General features: G+C 42.2%; 1 protein-coding gene and 1 long non-coding RNA gene across 10 annotated transcripts in view; both read right to left on the minus strand.

Moving 5' to 3' along the window:
- NRXN3 (neurexin 3) overlaps positions 1-20,747 on the minus strand; it is a 1,235,498-nt gene that overhangs the window by 742,697 nt on the left and 472,054 nt on the right. The window lies entirely within an intron of this gene.
- LOC307223231 overlaps positions 1-20,747 on the minus strand; it is a 59,526-nt gene that overhangs the window by 29,377 nt on the left and 9,402 nt on the right. Inside the window, exons 2-4 of one of the 2 annotated variants that reach the window (XR_013842042.1) lie at positions 15,473-15,554; positions 6,426-6,542; positions 3,588-3,620 (exon numbers count right to left, since the gene is read on the minus strand). This is a non-coding gene — a long non-coding RNA (uncharacterized lncRNA). Of the gene's footprint in view, positions 1-3,587; positions 3,621-6,425; positions 6,543-15,472; positions 15,555-20,747 lie in introns of those variants that run through there. The other variant, XR_013842041.1, reaches the window with a different exon arrangement.

The following is a 20,747-nucleotide window of genomic DNA, read 5'->3' on the forward strand; positions in this document are numbered from 1 at the left end:
AAGCAACAAAGCGCTACACAATGCTTATTAAGCATACCCCCCTTTCTCTTTTTAAGCCTTTGTTAATTTTGAAAATGGTTGTTCAATGAAAAAAAAAAGCTCAAACCACAATCCAGCAGACAAAACAGTGAGGCTTAAATGTGTATAACATGCACTGGATTGCAGCCTGTGTCCTTGACTGCTTATACAAGAAAATGAAACACTTCTTAGGAATCGTTCATATTAAGCCTGGTGCTGCACAAAGGGATGAGCATGATTACTTTCCCAATACTAAAACTCTATTATTCTACGACTACAAAAGGTAGATTGAAACCTAAGAAATAATAAACGTCATTGTGTGATCACAAGCTGGTGGCTGAAACGTTACAGCGACATGGAAAGAGATCAAAAAGATAGGGTGGGGGAAAGCAGTATCAGAGGAACATCTGTGCCCATGGACTCCTAATGCAAACAATTTCTCAGTATCTGCTATTTACTAGTTACAGCATACAGACAAGCTTGCATGAGAACAACAGTGAGCCTTGAGTGACATTCAGAGGTCACCACCAAGGCAGGAAGTTGGGGAAGGGAGGCAAATACTATGCTGACAATTATTTTGCAAATTGAGCATGCACAATTGCCATGCCTTATTTGAACAGCAACTTTATGATCTGAATATGCCATCTTGGGTGTATAAATTAGGTTTCTAAGTACAGTGGTACCTCGGTTTTCGAACATCTCCATTGACGAACATTTCAGTTTTCGAACACCATAAACCTGGAACCGTAGTAAATGCTACGGTTTTCGAACATGCCTCGGAAGTCGAACTTCAGAGGCAGCTTCCGCTGAGTGTAATATCCTGTCAGCTGGGAAACCGCCCCTTGATTTTTGAACATTTCAGAACTCAAATGGTCTTCCAGAACGGATTACGTTAGAAAACCAAGGTATCACTGTAAACAGAATGATGTAACAACTGAATTGCTGGCTATATTTAAGTGGAAAAGGTGAACTAGTGAGGAATGGAAACACTGTCTGTTCTTACAGCTCAAGAATGTTGACAGCATACTTGAATAAATCCCAGTAATCATTTGCATCTTTGATCCTAGCTAATAAGAACAAGACAGAGAGACAAATAACAATTAATATGCTCTAAGAGGAAAGAGTGGATCTGAATGTCTTAAAATAGGGGCAGCCAGGGGTGCCAAATAGAATAAAATATGGGGGGAGGAGGTAAGCCCTGCCCCACATAATCGATCACATCATGTGGCGTACGCACGCACGCACATGCACACACACAATTTGAATGGAAATGCCCATCAACTTTTGGGGGACAGCCCCTTCAAATATTTCATTGGGGAGTGAAGGGACCTCAGCCCCTAGCAGTTGGCTTCTATGGGGGCAGCTAAAATTTGGAGCTGCTGAGAAACGGAGTCCTGGGCAAACAAATGGGGTGGGTTATCTCAATATATTGTGCAATCCCTCTTTCCAAAACTGATCTCCATATATATGGGAAGAAAATACTTCCTCACCCCTGCAATAGACCTTTGAGACAAGAATGTCTCCCGCTGGTGATTGGTTTTTGTCCCTCAGACAGTGTTTTGTTGGTGGGGAGGGCATCCTCAAAAAGTAGCCCTGTGCAAATGGACGGATACTATCCCTCCATCCATTTGCACGAGATGTCTTCTAAGGCTGCACCCAAAAATAGTAATATTGGAGGGGAGTTCCATCACCATGAGGATGCCCTGAGGGATTGTTTATTTTTATTTTTATTTTTGAGCCTGAGAGTAGGTTTGTTCGGTCCTACTATGGAAACATCCTGTGGAAACCAATGGAAATTATCCCTGTCTGTTTTCACAGAAACAGCTTTCAAAGCTGGAGAAGAATTCTGGGCTTCTTATGCTCTATTCTCTTTTGAAGCAAACCATCGCTCCCCTAAAGTTTGTTTCTGGGTATGAGGCCAGGGAACATCATCATCATATCAAAACATGTAGCATCTGTTCACCATGTAATTTTATTATAACAATGTCAAGCATCCTCCTCATTTACTTTATTTTTGAAAAAGTTCTCTAGGCATGTGGATACCATTTAACAACATTTTGCATGATGGTTCCTGAGCTCAAGGAGCAAGCCTCTGCCTACATTTGGACACAACTGGAAGCCCTATTGGATGAAGATGCCAGTCTGGCCCTTTCAAAACTGATTTTAACCACTGATTCCAGAACTTTATAAGGCCTCTTAGAATTCATTGGGCAATTTCTGCTAGTTATTATTATTTTGCTTACAGAGAGTGCACTAGATATTCTGCAGATATTCCTGTTCTTTGCTTCAATTATGAGGGTTTATCACTTACCAGATTTTTTTTTTTATGAATCCTATAATAACACAATATGAGTAAGTTGATTAATTTACCAGTACTGCTGGATTGAAAGTCGGCAATAATCCTATTATTACGTTTACCTTCATAGCCTGGACTTCCTTGGAAATCACAATGCCAGATCTAAGCAGAAACTGTTTATTTTTCACAATGAAAACAATCTTGAAGCATATACTCCCCTTTTCTTTTCAAAAACATGCTTCTTCAGGCATCAAGATTCCATTTAGATATGGGAAGGACTGTGGAAGGTTCTAAATCTGATTCAGCGAAGAGGCTGAGAGCACTATCAATGTTTGGAAAACAGGAAGTTGCTTTCAGTCCATTGGTCCACAATAGTCAATATTGTCCACACTGACTGGAAATGGCTCTTTGTCAGGGACTGGGCAGAGAAGGAATGGTGGAGACCACCTCCCCAGCCTGACCCTTCCAGAGAAGAGGAAGACAGTTTAGATTTACAGCAGGGGTTTGAGGGAGGTCACAGCTCAGAGGCAGATGAGGGGGAAAGCTGGGAAATAATGGTAGAGGAGGAGGACGAAGTGGAAGCACCAGGAGGGCAACAGGAGGAGAATGTGGCTGGAGACAGCACAGGAGGCGATGTGAGAGCATCTTGGAATGGGTGAGAGGGACTGAAGGATGCAGAATGCCTGAACTGATTCACATTCCCATCCAAGACAAGGTTCCTCACTTAGGGATACTTCGGATACCATTTGTGAGTAAGAAAACCTGTGAGAAATCCATATACTTGTGCTGCACACATATTATTCCGAGAGGGAAATTTATGCCATCTGATAAGACCAGACTTCGGTGTACACTTTCACCAAACGATGGTTGAAAGACTTGGTCAGAATAAAAGAACAAGGCAAGGATATTTTAAACAATGGTAATTGGGACTAGGGATTCCAAGCACAATTAGGAACATTATAAATAAACACTGGCACATCGTTGAAGATATTCCTGGCTGTAAAGATCCACCCCTTTTGGTCCTGAGAAAGAAAGGGTCCCTACGAAATCAGTTAGTTAGGACTGACTGTCTAGAACCATCATCTACAATTATGAGAGGTCATTACAGATGTGGCAAATGTAATATGTGCCCCTATAGTCTGCAAAGTGAAAGAGATTAAAAGTGAACATATGTGGTTTACTTACAAAATTAATTCCATGACAACTTGTAACTCAAAGAATGTTCAAGGTTTTTTCTTTTAAAGACTTCTGCAGACTTAAAACACTACTGATCCCTCCTTCCTGTGCATTGGTGGGGCTGCTTTGGCTACAGGTAAAAAAAAAAAAAAAGGTAAAGGACCCCTGGGCGGTTAAGTCCAACATCAATCATGTCTTGAATATCAGAAATGAAAGGTATTGATTGATTGACTTGCAAAATCTCTGTACTACCAAGGGGGAAAAAAGGATAAGGGTGGGTATGATAGTTGGGTATATGCTAAATTAAACTAATCCTATATTCCACTGCAATGGGACGCAGGTGGCGCTGTGGGTTAAAGCCTCAGCGCCTAGGGCTTGCCGATCGAAAGGTCGGCGGTTCGAATCCCTGCGGCGGGGTGCGCTCCCGCTGCTCGGTCCCAGCGCCTGCCAACCTAGCAGTTCGAAAGCACCTCCGGGTGCAAGTAGATAAATAGGGACCGCTTACCAGCGGGAAGGTAAACGGCGTTTCCGTGTGCGGCTCTGGCTCTGGCTCTGGCTCTGGCTCTGGCCAGAGCAGCGATGTCACGCTGGCCACATGACCCGGAAGTGTCTCCGGACAGCGCTGGCCCCTGGCCTCTTAAGTGAGATGGGCGCACAACCCCAGAGTCTGTCAAGACTGGCCCGTACGGGCAGGGGTACCTTTACCTTTACCTATATTCCACTGCCACTTTGGGAGTCTTGAGGCTGTGTTATTTGCCATCCTAATTACTCAATATAAAAATCTGTATTTACATGAAAGTAGTGTTTATTTATTTATTTTAGAATGAGTGGATTCCCTAAATTTCAGTCTGTCATAGTTCCAACATTCCAGAGCTTTTCAGTCTATCTGAATTCCATTGCAGAAAGTTAGAAATGGAACAAATGTTCCTGGTTTGGAACCCATTTTTATTTAATATAAAAAGAATTATGCAGGTATGCAATTTTCAAAAGGTGGTTGATTGTTCCATATGGTCAAAGCAACCAACTGCAAGTGCAGATCAAAGTTTGGCTGGAGGGCCTCTCTCTCATTTTACTTGCTGTAATCAATACAATGCCATTCATTCAAGATGACCTGAGGCACGTTCTTACCTTAGACAGACAGACATTATTTGAATTAAGCAAAGTACTTGATTTTCCATAGCACTGCTGGAGGAGAGAAGCATGGAGAATACACCATCAATACCTCCTACAGAATTGTGAATTGATTTGGGCTGGTAGTATTCTGCTACCCTTACAATGAATTTTCATTGACTAAATGAAGCTGTAGGATACCCAGAGGTCTACTGTAAGCAGCAGGTGACTTGGTGGTTGGTCAGGCTTATTAATAACAATAATGGCAGTAATATTGATAATGGTAACAGATAGGTGGAATCTGACATAGCACTAGGGCAATTTTTGCACTAGCAAAAGGACTTTTACTTGCATAGCACAATGTTCTGCCCCTCTTCTCCTGCTCTGTCCCTCCTAAATCTGTTCTAATGGTTTCCCCCAACCCTCTGGAGCAGATTTAAGGAGTGCACATATGGAAATCCTTGCATTGAAGGGACTCATTCGTGGAATGTCGCTTATTATTGTTATGGTTACTGTTATTATTTCTCACCTTTCCTCCAAGGAGCTCAAGGTCATGTACATGGTTTCCCCCTTTCCCTTTTTATTCTCACTACAACCTGCTTAGCTGAAAGATGGCAGCTGGCCCAAGGATGCCAAGTGAGGCTTGTGGTTGATTGAGGATTTGAGAACCCAGGTCTCCCTGGACCTACACTTTAACCATTACATTAAGGTAAAGGTAAATGTACCCCTGCCCGTACGGGCCAGTCTTGACAGACTCTGGGGTTGTGCGCCCATCTCACTTAAGAGGCCAGGGGCCAGCGCTGTCCGGAGACACTTCCGGGTCACGTGGCCAGCGTGACATCGCTGCTCTGGCCAGAGCCAGAGCCAGAGCCGCACACGGAAACGCCGTTTACCTTCCCGCTGGTAAGCGGTCCCTATTTATCTACTTGCACCCGGAGGTGCTTTTCAACTGCTAGGTTGGCAGGCGCTGGGACCGAGCAGCGGGAGCGCACCCCGCCACAGGGATTTGAACCGCCGACCTTTCGATCGGCAAGCCCTAGGCGCTGAGGCTTTAACCCACAGTGCCACCTGCGTCCCCTTAACCATTACATTACACTGGTACAAAAGTTACAGTGCAGGAGACCCTAATGAAGGAGGCCAGGACAGAAACAGAAGCAATGGTAGTGCCCAGGACTGCAAAGTCTGTAACTTCCCAGTACGTTTCCGAGCACGATTCAAAGTGTTGGTGCTGACCTTTAAAGCCCTAAACGGCCGAGGGCCTTCTGGCGCTTCCCTCATTGCGAGAAGTAAGGTTACAGGGAACCAGGCAGAGGGCCTTCTCAGTAGTGGCACCTGCCCTGTGGAACGCCCTCCCAGCAGATGTCAAGGCAATAAATAATTATTTTACTTTTAAAAGACAACTGAAGGCAGCCCTCTTTAGGGAAGTTTTTAATGTCTAATGCTGTATTGTTTTTAATATTCAGTTGGAAGCCACCCAGAGTGGCTGGGGAAACCCAGCCAGATGGGCGGGGTATAAATAATAAATTATTAATTATTATTATTACTTCATTAGAGAGGGAGCAGTGGTGGACTTCAGGGCCTCAAATTTCAGCAATGCCCTGTGTGAGCCCAAAATTCGGCACCCCTCTGCCTCTTGCCTTCCATTCTACTTCATAGCTGTGGTGCCCCTGAGGGTCTGCTCCCAGTGCAAGGATGATAGCTGTGCCTCATGTCCTAACAGAATCATAAGGACTGTAATGTGAGTTATGCCCACTGTTAGTTTGCCTGGATTTCCCCAGCCACTCTGGGCAGCTTACAGCATAGGTCTTGCAGAGATCTGACTAACCTGAAGGAACTCTAGCAGTTGATGGTTCCTTTCTTCTCTGATTGTGAGCTGCAAAACAGCCCACAGCTAGCGGGCAACATGTTCTCCTGGGTTCTTGCTCCTTTATACAACAACCTGCTATACTGAAAGATGGCAGCTGGCCCAAGGACACCAAGTGAAGCTTGTGGCTGAGTGAGGATTTGAGAACCCAGGTCTCCCTGGACCTACACTTTAACCATTACACTACACTGGTACAAAAGTTACAGTGCAGGAGACCCTAATGAAGGAGGCCAGGACAGAAACAGAAGCTATGGTAGTGTCCAGGATTGTGAAGTCTGTAATTTAATTAGCGAGGGAGCAGTGGTGGACCTGAGGGCCTCAAATTTCAGCAGCGCCCTCTGTGAGGCCAAAATTCGGGACCCCTCTACCTCTTGCCTTCCATTCTACCTCATAGCTGTGGTGCCCCTGAGGGTCTGCACCCAGTGCAACTGAACCAGTCGTGCTCCCCTAAATCTGCCTCTAGAGGCAGGAAGATGGAAGATGATACCTGTCATGTGAGATGATACCTGTCATGCTTCTGTGTTTGGTGAGCTAGAAAACATCCTGGATGCTGCTCCAGAGAAGTGGACACGGAGCAATGGTTTCAAACTACAAGAAAAAAGATTCCACCTAAACATTAGGAAGAACTTCCTGACAGTAAGAGCTGTTCGACAGTGGAATTTGCTGCCAAGGAGTGTGGTGGAGTCTCCTTCTTTGGAGGTCTTTAAGCAGGGGCTTGACAACCATATGTCAGGAGTGCTCTGATGGTGTTTCCTGCTTGGCAGGGGGTTGGACTTGATGGCCCTTGTGGTCTCTTCCAACTCTATGATTCTATGATTCTATGCTGACATGAAGTGAAAGCAGAGAAAAAGCACAATGAAAAATTAAGATGTGATGGTTTGGGGCCAGGCCATGAAGGTCAAGGGATGGGGAGGGCAACTGTGAAGCGAGATTTCTGGCTGAGCTAGCAAAGATTAAACACAATGATAAGCACAGAATAGGATTTAGCAGGGAACTGAAAGAATGTGACATTTCCTCCAGAGCAATGGTAGCCAACAGGTAGCTTCCAGATGCTGTTGGACTACAATTCCCATCATCCCTGACTAGCAGTAATACTAACTGGATTTTAACAACATCTGGAGGGCATCACATTGACAAACCATCTTTCAGGAGGATGTGGTGCCTGGGCCATAATGTTTTTCCTACTACAATTTTTTTTTTTGTATGCTATTTTCATTAACATATGCATTTTTTGCATACTTCACGCTAGTAAGTATATTTTTGCACACATTTCTTGGCTCCATGTGCGTCCCTCCCAAAGCTGTGCGCTCGGTGGAAGAGGATGACCATCCCAGATAGGAGTGTACCGTTCTTCGGTCAAGGGTATACGATAGCTGCGTTCCCCTGCTAGAACCTCCAAACCAGCTTGAGAGTATACCTATATTGTTCTGCATCTCTCTCTCTCTCTCTCTCTCTCTCTCTCTCTCTCTGTCTCTGTCTCTGTCTCTGTCTCTCTCTCATACATATACCCACATAGAGAGAAGAGATATTATTAAATATTGCAGCTGGCATGGAAAGCTGCTTGCATGAAATAAAGTTTATTCCTGAAAACAACGTGCTTGTGTACTTTGAACATCAATGGCATCATCCAATGAATACCACATCACTTCACTGCCCTATAATCTCCCTCAACTGGTAGAACACAAATCTGTCCTGTAAACTTGCAGAGTATAATTCTGCCACCTGTAAAGGACAATTCCACCATGATTTTTTCCTCAAACGTTCTCATTACACATGCACCAGCATACACGCACACACATACACACAAATGGTTAGCAATAAAAATGTTTTAGTACTGTAAGCAAACCCAGCTGGTTCATACAACAAAATTATATATTTCAAACTGCATATTACATCCATTCTCTGGTTCTTACCCACTTTACCACTATCTGAAAAGTATGCACACAAAGAAACCTAATTTGTGTTATTGTGTGTGGTGAAAGCCCAAGGCACAACAGATCCTTGTCCAACTCTCCTGTCCCCCATACATGCTTATCTTTCTTTCCACATAAGTAGTCCAAGATCACAGAATACACCCAATCAAATCTAAGCCCTTTCAACTCTCCCCAAAGCACTTGGCAATGCACAGCCTTGAGCTGCACATTTTAAGGATTGAAACGGACACTCCTTGTTCTTGCACTGCAGCTGCCCCCCAATGCCTGAAAGTCTGCAGAGGCTAATGGGCCACACAGGTTGGGAATTGCTGGGGTGTGTGTGTGTGCAGAGAAGCAAGGCAATCTGAAGACATGCTGGGGCTGAGGCTTACCAACCACCCTGCAACCAGCCAATTCTTCTAGGCTACTCACAAGCCATGTGTCCTGGAGAGCCACTGCCAGTCAGTGTGGACCAGTGCTTCTCAAGCTATCTGATGTGGTGGAGTAGCATTCCGCACCCCAACTGTGCCAGGGACCGGTGCTATATTAGGTCCTTGAAGCATCCCATCCAACCTGGACTGTGGTTGAGTCACTGGGGAACAGCAACTAACTGATGTCTCATTGATCAGCACTTGGTCACAGGTTTCAGCTGCAAACAGAGCAGCACTGAATATGTTCATATTCAATTCTCAGGTAAAACTTTCTATTGAGTCTACTGTTGCACACTTAGATTGTGCAAATAGGTCTCATTTTTTAAACAGAGGTTCAGCACCACTGTTTCTCTTGGCTGCTGTTGCTGCAACAAAGCCATTCCCCCTCCACTTCGTTGATGATTCTCTTCCTTCTTACATTAGTCCTGTGGATGACCCCACTGAATCAGCCATCAGCCCATGAATGAAAATGTCCAAATTCCTCTTTATAATCATGATACTGGTAGGTTTGAATCTTCTCTCTTAAGTAAAATATTACATTAAGTGGTACCTCCGTTTACAAACTTAATCCGTTTCTTAAGTCCGTTCTTAAACCGAAACTGTTCTTAAACTGAGGCATGCTTTCCCTGATGAGGCCTCCCACTGTTGGTGCCCTTCCACCATTCGGATTCTATTCTTAGACCGAGGTAAAGTTCTCAAACCGGGAAACTATTTCCAGTTTTGCGGAGTCTGTAAACCGAATGTTTCTTAAACCGGACTGTTCTTAAACCAAGGTACAACTGTATATGGCATTCCCCAACCCTTGAACATGACTCTATTTATACCTGGGATTGTGAATAAGAAAGTCTTATTGCTGAATTATCTGAAGAAGATACAGGTGAAACTCAGAAAATTAGAATATAGTGGAAAAGTTCATTTATTTCAGTAATTCAACTTAAAAGGTGAAACTAATATATAAGATAGACTCATGACATGCAAACTGAGATATGTCAAGCCTTTATTTGTTATAATTGTGATGATCATGGCGTACAGCTGATGAAAACCCCAAATTAACAATCTCAGAAAATTAGAATATTAAATTAAATCAGCAAAACAAGGACTGCAAATAGAGCAATATTTGACCTTTGAGAAGTAGAAGCATGCATATGTACTCAGTACTTGGTTGGGCCCCTTTTGCATCAATTACTGCTTCAGTGTTGCATGGCATGGATGCTATCAGCCTGTGGCACTGCTGAGGTGTTACGGAAGACCAGGAAGCTTGAATAGCAGCCTTCAGCTCTTCTGCATTGCTCGGCCTCATGTCTCTCATCTGTCTCTTGGCAATGCCCCATAGATTCTCTATGGGGTTCAGGTCAGGTGAGTTTGCTGGCCAATCAACCACAGTAAGCCCATGGGCATTGAACCAGGTTTTGGTACTTTTAGCAGTGTGGGCAGGTGCCAAAGTCCTGCTGGAAAATGAAGTCAGCATTCCCATAAAGCTCGTCTGCGGAAGGAAGCATGAAATGCTCCAAAATCTCCTGGTAGATGGCTGTGTGGACCCTGGACTTAATGAAGCACAGTGGACCAACACCAGATGATGACATGGCTCCCCAAATCTCTTTTCTGATGAGAGCAGCTTTTGCCATCTCATTTGGAAACCAAGGACCCAGAGTCTGGAGGAAGAATGGGGAGGCACACAATGCCAGATGCTTGAAGTCCAGTGTGAAGTTTCCACAGTCTGTGTTGATTTGGGGAGCCATGTCATCAGCTGGTGTTGGTCATTTAATATTCTAATTTTCTGAGATTGTTAATTTGGGGTTTTCATCAGCTGTACGCCATGATCATCACAATTATAACAAATAAAGGCTTGACATATCTCGCTTTGCATGTCATGAGTCTATCTCATATATTAGTTTCACCTTTTAAATTACTGAATTACTGAAATAAATGAACTTTCCACGATATTCACCTGTAATTATCACTGGGGCATTTGAACTTTGCCATTTTTACCGTTAAAAGCTATGTCATCTTTATGCCTTTGAAACAATTTGCAATGCCCATCTATTCCCACTATATTGATTCTGTGATTCCATCACATGAATATTCTTGGTTGTAGAGATTAAGAAAGTAATGTATGTTTCTTACATAAAAAGGTAATGGTACCCCTGCCCGTTCAGGCCAGTCTTGCCAGACTCTAGGGTTGTGCGCTCATCTCACTCTATAGGCCGGGAGCCAGCGCTGTCCGCAGACACTTCCGGGTCACGTGGCCAGCGTGACAAGCTGCATCTGGCGAGCCAGCGCAGCACACGGAACGCCGTTTACCTTCCCGCTATAAAGTGGTCCCTATTTCTCTACTTGCACCCGGAGGTGCTTTCGAACTGCTAGGTTGGCAGGCGCTGGGACCGAACGACGGGAGCGCACCCCGCCGTGGGGATTCGAACTGCCGACCATGCGATCGGCAAGTCCTAGGCGCTGAGGTTTTACCCACAGCGCCACCCGCGTCCCCATGTTTCTTATATAGATCAGAACAAAAAGCAAGCGAGTACTGATACTCCAGCATCCATAATCTAGCAGGTCAAATTACCTGCTGTAAAACTGTTACCCTGGCATTTTATATAAGTGATCCATATAAAGCACAGGCTACATTACTGAATCTTAGGCTCCCAGTCCTTCCACTTTCGAACAAAGTGCAGTCCATTTGTCTCCTACACATTTCTTCTCTTGTCTTGTATTATAGCATCTGCAGTTATTCCTTGTTCTGCTTTTAATTTTCTGCCATCTACCCTTCATGGCCTAGCCTATTTGATTGTTATTATCTCACGGGCTGTTAAGTTATTTCTCTGGAACTTTTGATACCCAACTGTGATGCTTGTCTGGAAGTGTTTAGTGCAGCTGCTTCTCTATGTGGAAGTTTTAAAATGCTATAGCCCATCTGTGTTGCTGTCTACACAACTGAAAAAAGGCTAAAACTAGTATCATATTGCATTTGGAGAAGGAGAAGAAGGAAGAACAGATGCTGTCTGGAGGTCCCATTCTACTCCAGGTAAGGAGTTGGTACACTTAAGCCAGCCTCCTACAGGTAACACCTACACAACACCTGCCTGCATAAACATTTGAAGCAGTTATTATTATTATTATTTTAAAAAGAAACATTTCATGTATCAGCAACAGATCCATGGCAACACACCCCTTTGTGTTTCCAAGTTTATGGTGGACTTCTTATTTTATAGATAATAAAGCAACTTGAGGGTCAGCTTATTCTGACAACTAAAATATAACACTCTGTAAAAATAAGAATGCCCTCTCACCCTGTGAAACTTAGTCAGTCGATCAGATAGTTATTTAAATCCATACCTGAATGACCTTGTATAGCAGGAGTGGGAAGCTTTTCCCAGCCAAATGGCTGCATTCCCTGCTGCTCAACTTTCCAGGGCGTCACATGCCAGTGGTTTGTGGAGCCAGAAGCCAAATGGATGGAGGCTTGAACATAGATTTTACCTGCACACACATTCACGCACCCTTCTCTATCCTCCATCCAGGCAACCAAAAGTCACTTTGCCTCTGTGACCTTCTCCTCCTTCACCACAACTCTGTCCCTCCCACCCCCCCACCCCAATGGCACAACTGTTCCTCCTCGCCTAGTCCTGATGGTACAACATTCTTGCCCCACAATGTCTCAGAGTGAGGGATGCTAGAGCAACCAGGCAAGTCTTCTCCAGAGTATTGTAGGAGCATTGCTACTACTGCAGGGGCTGCAATCCAACACCCACTTACCTAAATGTATGTCTACCTGAACTCAGTGGGACATCTCAAAACTGAGAGAATCGGTGGTAAAATGGCAAACAAAATTCAATGGAAACAAGTGTAGACTGAAGCATGTTGGTGCAAAACTATCTTGCTTTCCCATATGTGCTCACGGGGTCTGAACTGGAAGCGACTGACCAGGTACAAGACCTTGCAGTTGTAGTGGATAGCTTGATGAAGAAAAAGGTGGCTTCCATGCTACAGATTATTAGGAAAGGAATTAAAAATAAAACTGCTAGTATCATAATGCTATTATACAAATGTATTATGCAGCTTCATTTGGAATACTCTTATCAAAAAGAATTTAGATTTCAAAAAAGGTTCAGAAAAGGGAAATGAAAAAGATCAAGAGAGTGGAACAACTCTCTATGAAGAATTGTAAATAAAACAAAACAGAGCGTAATTGGGGGTGGGTTAATGTGCAAAACAATAACAACCCTGTTGAGTAAAACCACAAATATTAGAGTTGGAAAACAGGGTCCTGGCTGGGTTCCACACCAGAACAATCAGTAGTTTAAGGAGGAAATAAATTTTCCATAATATTCCTACTGATACCAGGGATATGATGGCAAACAAAATCAGAGTGCTAGGTACTAGAGAAAATGCTAGAGGGTGATGAAAATGTAAATGCCTTTCTTCAAAAAAAGCAGAAAATGTACCAGGTCATAGGCCAACCATCACATTATGAAGAAAGTCCATGAATATTTTTTCTTAAATATGGACACTGGAGACCTGTTCAGAGCTGTGGTAGTGATGGAGTATTTAATCTTTCCCTCCTGTACTGTATTCCTGATCCATTTCTCTGCCCACAATGGGCAGGGTAGGTAGTTAAAACAGCTTTGGGAATGCGATTCTGATCTGTAATCAATACACAGGAAATGGATGAACAACTTCTTCTACAAACAAACTGGCAGCTGCCCCTCATAGTTGTATTGGGGAGGGAGTTGTTGTGGTGGTCAGGAGATTAACCACAGATTTCCTGCATAAAATGTAGTTGGGCCCCTGTGCTGTAATCTCCTACACACCTGCCCCACATTCCTTAAATAAAGACAAAGTCATTGATACAATGCACAAATAATGTATTATACTCATGAAGAGAGGATCCTTCCCAAGCTGTCTACAATCTTTGACTAGACAGATTAATAATAATCACCTACCTACATGCTGGGAAATGAATGCTGATCATGTGGGCAGCTACAGATTAAGATGGTTCCACCTGCTTATTCTTAGAACAATTTCCAATGCTTGAGCACAATTGTGCTCAGCAGATAAAAGGCAAGAGGGAAGGGGAGCTGAGGGCAAACTGCTGCTACATTGATTAACAGTGCCTGCTAACTTGTCTCTAAGTTTGTAAGACAACCAGTGATGCAATAATGCCATCAATGATGCAATAATGACAGGTAGACAAGCCCACTGGTTGAGAGGTTAGCTGTGGATGAAAGCAAACAACCATAGTAAAAAACAAACCCAAGACCAGCTCCATGGATTTTAAAGTTCACACTGTTTATTGAACTCTTCTTTGAAATAGAATTCATTGATAATACTTCTATCCTTCTACTTGGATGGCAAAGGATCCATCGGAAGATAAGGAATTACTTTGGGTACAGATAAAATTATGACATTCAGAGTACACAGCCATTAACACAGAGTGCACAAAGCTGCTTTCTACTGAGTGTATTATTGGCCATCTACTGCAGTCTTCTCCAATCTGGTGTCTTCCAGATGCTGTAGAACTGCCTCTCCTCTCATCCCTGCTCATTGACCATGCTTGTGGTCAATGTTGTGATCAAAACATTGAGGTCAAAACATGTCAGAGGATCAGGCTGGCAGACAAAGGCTGGTCTACTGTGAGTCTACAACTCTCCAGTGTGTTAAACAGGTATCATTCCAGTTTTGCTACATGTGATTATTTTAATTGGGGACTGAACAAAAATCCAACTGAACCCAAGCAAATGTTCTAAAGAACCAGTGAATCAAATTTTCAGGTGGGAGGGGGAAAGAGATATTTTATAAAAACCATTTCTTTTTTAAATACTAAGTCAATGTCATGGGTTTGTGTTTTTTAGGATTGTATCATTGCTTCTCACTAGCTCTAATGTCACCCATAAATTTCCACTCGTTTGCCCTTCCTTTGAGCTCCATATCAATTTTGTGCATTTCCATCACAATAGCAATGCATGACTACTTCAATCATATGTGTTAGAAGTGGGCCACAAACACTGTTATTACATACAGAGTTAATATATTTGGAATGCCAAGTTGTTCAGAACATTGTGCCTTTTAAAAGTGCCATATTAAATATAGAAAACAAAATAATCTGTAAGGAGAGCAACTGCACTGGAGTGACTAATAACTTCACATCAACAATTAATTAGTGCCGACATTTTCCTCCTGTGAAATGTCACCTTGATGCCTACTTAGAGATGTATTTTGAAATAAGCAGCTGAACAGCAGCCAACCACATTTGCCGCATGTAGATCAGCCTGTCATTCTGCACAGATTAGGCAAGGTACTGCATCACTAGATGGTGCTCATTATCTGCCAGATTTGATTCACTAAACATTAGAAGGTTATTAAAAACATGCTTTACAGAAGCAACACAACTCAGCTAGATTTATAGACACAGCTATTTAGGTTGCTTTGTTCTTCTTCAGTTTTATTAAGTTGCACCATATGTTCTTAAAACATAAATTTAGAATGACGTTTTGAGAGAGAGAGTTCCAGAGAGGTAGACACATGTTTGAAGAAACTAGTGTCAATAAATAGCACCCTTTCTCACAATATACAGAAGGGTAGCACCTGATAACATTTGCTTTCTAATTTTTTGAGTGATTCAACCTTAAATTTGTTCCCTGTGATACTGAAAATCTCATCCACTGACCTTGTTTTCTGAAACCACAATTTCCTTGCTTGGATCTCTATTTCTTCAAGACTTTGTAGGGATGAAAATCAGCATGTTCAAACTTCAGCATGAAGAGGGGAAAGGAGATGGTGTTTTAGGAAGTAAGCATTTTAATAGCATAATTTCTGCCAGTGAATTTATATGCTGTGGAAACATATAAATTAATGTGGAAACATGATTGCGTTGAACCTTGCAAGAAGTATAGAATCGAGAATCTTCTGCTCCTATCAGAAAGTACAGTGGTACCTCTGGCTATGTGCTCAATTCATTCCAGAGGTTAACCTGAAACTGTTCTTAACCTGAAGCACCACTTTAGCTAATGGGGCCTCCCGCCGCCACCATGCAATTTCTGTTCTCATCCTGAAGCAAAGTTCTTAACCCGAAGTACTATTTCTGGGTTGGTGGATTCTGTAACCTGAACTGTATGTAACCCAAGGTACCACTGTATTGTATAATACAAGTGGGGGGGGGAGGGGAATGCGGCCCCAGGACTTTCTCCAGAGCAAGACTGATGACACCATCAGCAGTAGTGCTAGGAATAACTGACACACCATTTTTTCCACAGTGAATGAAGTGAAAGAGAGACTTTCAAGTTCTTTACTTCACACTAGCAAGATAAATGGCAGCACTTGTTTGCAGGATTGTTTGCATCTCTAAGTAAAAGCTTAAGGCTACATTTCACAATATAAAGAGCTTTTGTTAAAGCTCAACATGTTTTGCAGGTTTAACCCACAAGCACAGCTGAGTTTAGTGCTACTTACATCCAGGTCATTATGCACTATTTATAGTGCCACAGGACTCCTTCTTGAAATACTATTATTCTTCCCTCACTGTTGTAGTAAAATGTCTTTAGTCAGCTGTCTGCAAGTTTGGAATCTTTACTGATTACCTACCCATCACCCTAAGGTCCCCAGAGGCGGGTCACAATATTAAAACGCAGTATTAAAACCACTTTAAAAGAAGTTATAAACACAAAAACAAGGTGGATCCTCAAAATATCAAAAAGCCGGTGTGCAAAGGTGCATCTTCAGCATTTTCCAGAAGTTGTATAATGAAGGTGCCAGATACACCTCTGAGGGGAGTTTCACAGCTTAGAGGTCACCACAGATAAAGCCCTATACTGGGCCACTACCAACATCTGAAGGTGGAGGAACTACCAAAATGATTCCCTATGACAATCTCAGCACCCAAGAGGTTGTGTAGGGAAAGAGACAATCTTTCAGGTATTTGGGGCCTGAGTCATTTAGACCTTTAAAAACTAATGCGAACACCTTAAATTTGCCCTAGAAATCTACAGGCAACCATAGAATCACCATGTAGAGATAGTAGGACCCCGAGGGTCATCCAGTCCAACCCCCCGCAATGCAGGAATCTCAACTAAAGCATCCATGACAGGACGAGATAAAACAATTTTTGAAAAAGAATGGATTACCAAAATTGTCACAAGAAAATAGAGTAATCTTGAACTCTAAAATAACACGACAAGAGATTGAACAAGCTATTCAGAATATGCAATTGGGCAAATCTCCAGGGCCAGATGGACTAACCTCCAAGTATTATAAGACATTGAAAGATTATTTGATACAACCAATGCTGGAGGTTAGCAACGAAATTTTGGAGGGGAAAAAGGCGCCGGAATCGTGGAAAGAAGCTTTTATCACATTGATACCCAAATCGGAAACTGAAAAGACTCAACTTAAGAACTACCGCCCCATCTCCCTCCTAAACGTGGATTACAAAATATTTGCAGACATATTAGCAAGTAGATTTAAAAAAGTCTTGAATCAGGTAATTCACAAAGACCAGGCAGGCTTTCTCCCAGGAAGACATTTGTTTGCTAACACAAGGAACATAATTGACATTTTGGAACTTTTGCAAACAAATATCAACACAAAAGCAGTTTTAATTTTTATAGATGCGGAGAAAGCCTTTGATAATATTTCTTGGAAATTTATGAAGGGAAATTTGGAAGGGATGGGGGTGGGACGGAGTTTTGGGAACGGGATTGACGCAATTTATTCAGAACAAAAGGCTAAACTGATAGTTAACAATGTGATTACTGAAGAGTTCAAAATTGAAAAAGGAACACGACAAGGCTGCCCGATTTCCCCACTGTTATTTATCTCTGTTCTGGAGGTGCTCTTGAACATGATCAGAGGGGACCGGCTGGTGGAAGGTATTCAGGTCGGAGCGAAACAATATAAACTTAAAGCGTTTGCAGATGATCTAGTTTTGACCCTTCAGGAGCCAGAATCTAGCACGAAAAAAGTATTACAATTAATTCAAGAGTTTGGTCGGGTAGCGGGTTTTAAGTTAAATAAGCAGAAAACTAAGGTATTGGGGAAAAACTTGACAGTTACAGAGTCAGAACGGTTTCAGAAAGAGACAGAGTTGAACGTGGTTAAAAAAGTAAAATACCTAGGGGTAAATATAACAGCAAAAAATCTGAGTCTATTTAAAGATAATTATGAGAAATGCTGGGCAGAAATTAAGAGAGACTTAGAAAGTTGGACAAGATTGAAACTTTCCTTGTTAGGCCGAATTGCTGCTGTAAAGATGAATGTATTGCCGAAAATGCTTTTCTTATTTCAAACATTACAGATTGTGGACAAAACAGAGTGTTTCCGGAAGTGGCAGAGAGATATTTCTAAATTTGTCTGGCAGGGCAAAAAGCCCAGAATTAAGTTTAAGATATTAACTGATGCGAAAGAAAGAGGGGGCTTTGCCCTGCCAGACTTAAGGCTGTACTATGAATCAGCAGCTTTTTGCTGGTTGAAAGATTGGCTGCTTCTCGAAGACACTGATGTACTAGATCTGGAAGGTTTTGACAATGCGTTTGGTTGGCATGCATATTTATGGTATGACAAGGTTAAGATCAATAAGAATTTCAAGAACCATATTGTCAGAAAAGCAGTGTTTAATGTCTGGGGAAAATACAAAGACTTATTGGAAAACAAAACTCCAAGGTGGCTTTCACCATTGGAAGCTAAGGCCCGGAAAAGACTCAATATGGAGGCCAAATGGCCGAAGTATTGGGAAATATTAGAAAAAAGATGGAGATAATTGGAAATTGCAGAGTCAGGAGAAGATGAAAGACAAAGTGCGAGATTGGTTACGTTATGCTCAGATTAAAGAAGTTTTTAAACTTGATAAAAAGTTAGGATTCCAGGTGGAAAAATCGAAGTTAGAAACGGAACTGTTAGAGCCTAAGACTAAGGTACTCTCAAGAATGTATAACTTGCTGTTAAAATGGAACACACAAGATGAAATGGTTAAATCGGCTATGATAAAGTGGGCACAGGACATTAGGTATAATATTATGTTTGAGGACTGGGAAAAGTTATGGACCATTGGGCTGAATTTCACTGCATGTAATGCTTTGAAAGAAAATGTAATGAAAATGATATATAGATGGTACATGACCCCAGTCAAACTTGCAAAAATATACCACTTGTCTGATCATAAGTGTTGGAAATGCAGGGAAAGTGAAGGAACGTTCTTTCACCTCTGGTGGACTTGCCCTAGGGCTAAGGCCTTCTGGGAAATGATATACAATGAGCTGAAAAAGGTATTTAAGTATACCTTCCCTAAGAAACCAGAGGCCTTCCTTTTGGGCATCGTTGACCAGAGGGTGCTAAGGAATGACCGAACATTTTTTATGTATGCAACAATAGCAGCAAGGATACTCATTGCGAAGCATTGGAAAACCCAAGATCTACCCACACTGGAAGAATGGCAGATGCAACTGATAGACTATATGGAACTGGCTGAGATGACTGGCAGAATTCGAGACCTGGGAGAGGAGACGGTGGAAGAAGATTGGAAGAAATTTAAGGACTATTTGCAAAAATATTGTAAACTGTATGAATGTTAAGGAGGATGCTTGATCACAAACAACTTGGCACCATTGAATTAGATAAACTGAACTATGAAGATAAGCTAAATTTAGGAAAAAATCAACTTTTAGATAATGATTAGGCTAAACTAAAAAGTTTTAAAAAGTCAAATGAATATATCTAAAATTTAAGATATAACATTGGAAAATTAGATAAGGTGGGGACAAGGTGATAAATTGCTGAATTAATTTTTATATTTTGGAACGTAGGAGAGGGAGATGTGAGGAAGTCCAAAAAGGATAAGAAAATATGTTATGAAATGTGATGTTTTTTGTATGTTTCGTTTATTATGTTATAATTTTAAAAAAACTATTAATAAATATTATATATATATATAAAAAATAAAGCATCCATGACAGATGGCCATTCAACCTCTGCTTAAAACCTTTCACAACCTCCCAAGGAAGACCTTTCCACTGTCAAACAGCTCTTTCCATCACAAAGGTCTTCCTGGTGTTTAGTTGGAATCTCTTTTCTTATAACTTGAAGACAGTGGTTCGAATCCTACCCTCCAGAGCAGCAAAAAACCAAGCTTGTTCTATCTTCCAAGTGACAGCCCTTCAGATAGTAGAAGATAGCTATCATATTTCTTCTCTGTCTCTTCCAGGCTAAACACACCCAGCTCCTTCACCCATTATACATAAGGCTTGGTTTCCAGAAACTTGCCTTCCTCTGCACACATTCCAGCTTGTCAGCATCCTTCTTAAACTGTGATGCCCAGATCTGGACACAGTATTCCAGGTGTGGTCTGACCAAGGCAGAATAGGGTGGTACTATTACTTTCCTTGATCTAGACACTATACTTCTGTTGATGCAGCCTAGATTAGCACTAGCTTTTTTTGCTGCTGCCTCACACTGTTGACTCATATTAAGCGAGTGGTCCACCAAGACCCCTAGACCCTACTAGTAAGCCAGGTGTCCCCCCATTTTATATTTGTGCAGCTAGTTCTTCTTGACCAAGTGCAGAACCTAACATTTGCCCCTACTGAAATGCATTTTGGGCCCAGTTCTCTAATCTGTTAAAGGCATCTTGAATCCCAGTTCTGTCTTCTGTGGCATTAGTTACCCCTCCCAGTTTGGTGCCATCTGCAAATTTGATGAGCATCCCCTCAATTCCTTCATCCAAGTCATTTATAATGATGTTGAACAACAGCGGGCTCAAGACAGAATCCTTCAGCACCCCACTTGCTACTTTTTCCCAAGATGGTGAGGAACCATTAGTGAGTACTCTTTGGGTTTCGTCAGTCAATCAGCTACAAATCCAATTAACAGTTATCTCATTCAGTCCACACTTTACCAGTTTCCTCACAAGAATACCATGGGAGACTGTGTCAAAAGCTTTACTGAAATATAGACTA

This window comes from Podarcis cretensis (assembly GCF_951804945.1).
Source record: "Podarcis cretensis genome assembly, chromosome: 1".
NCBI classification, from domain to species: domain Eukaryota; kingdom Metazoa; phylum Chordata; class Lepidosauria; order Squamata; family Lacertidae; genus Podarcis; species Podarcis cretensis.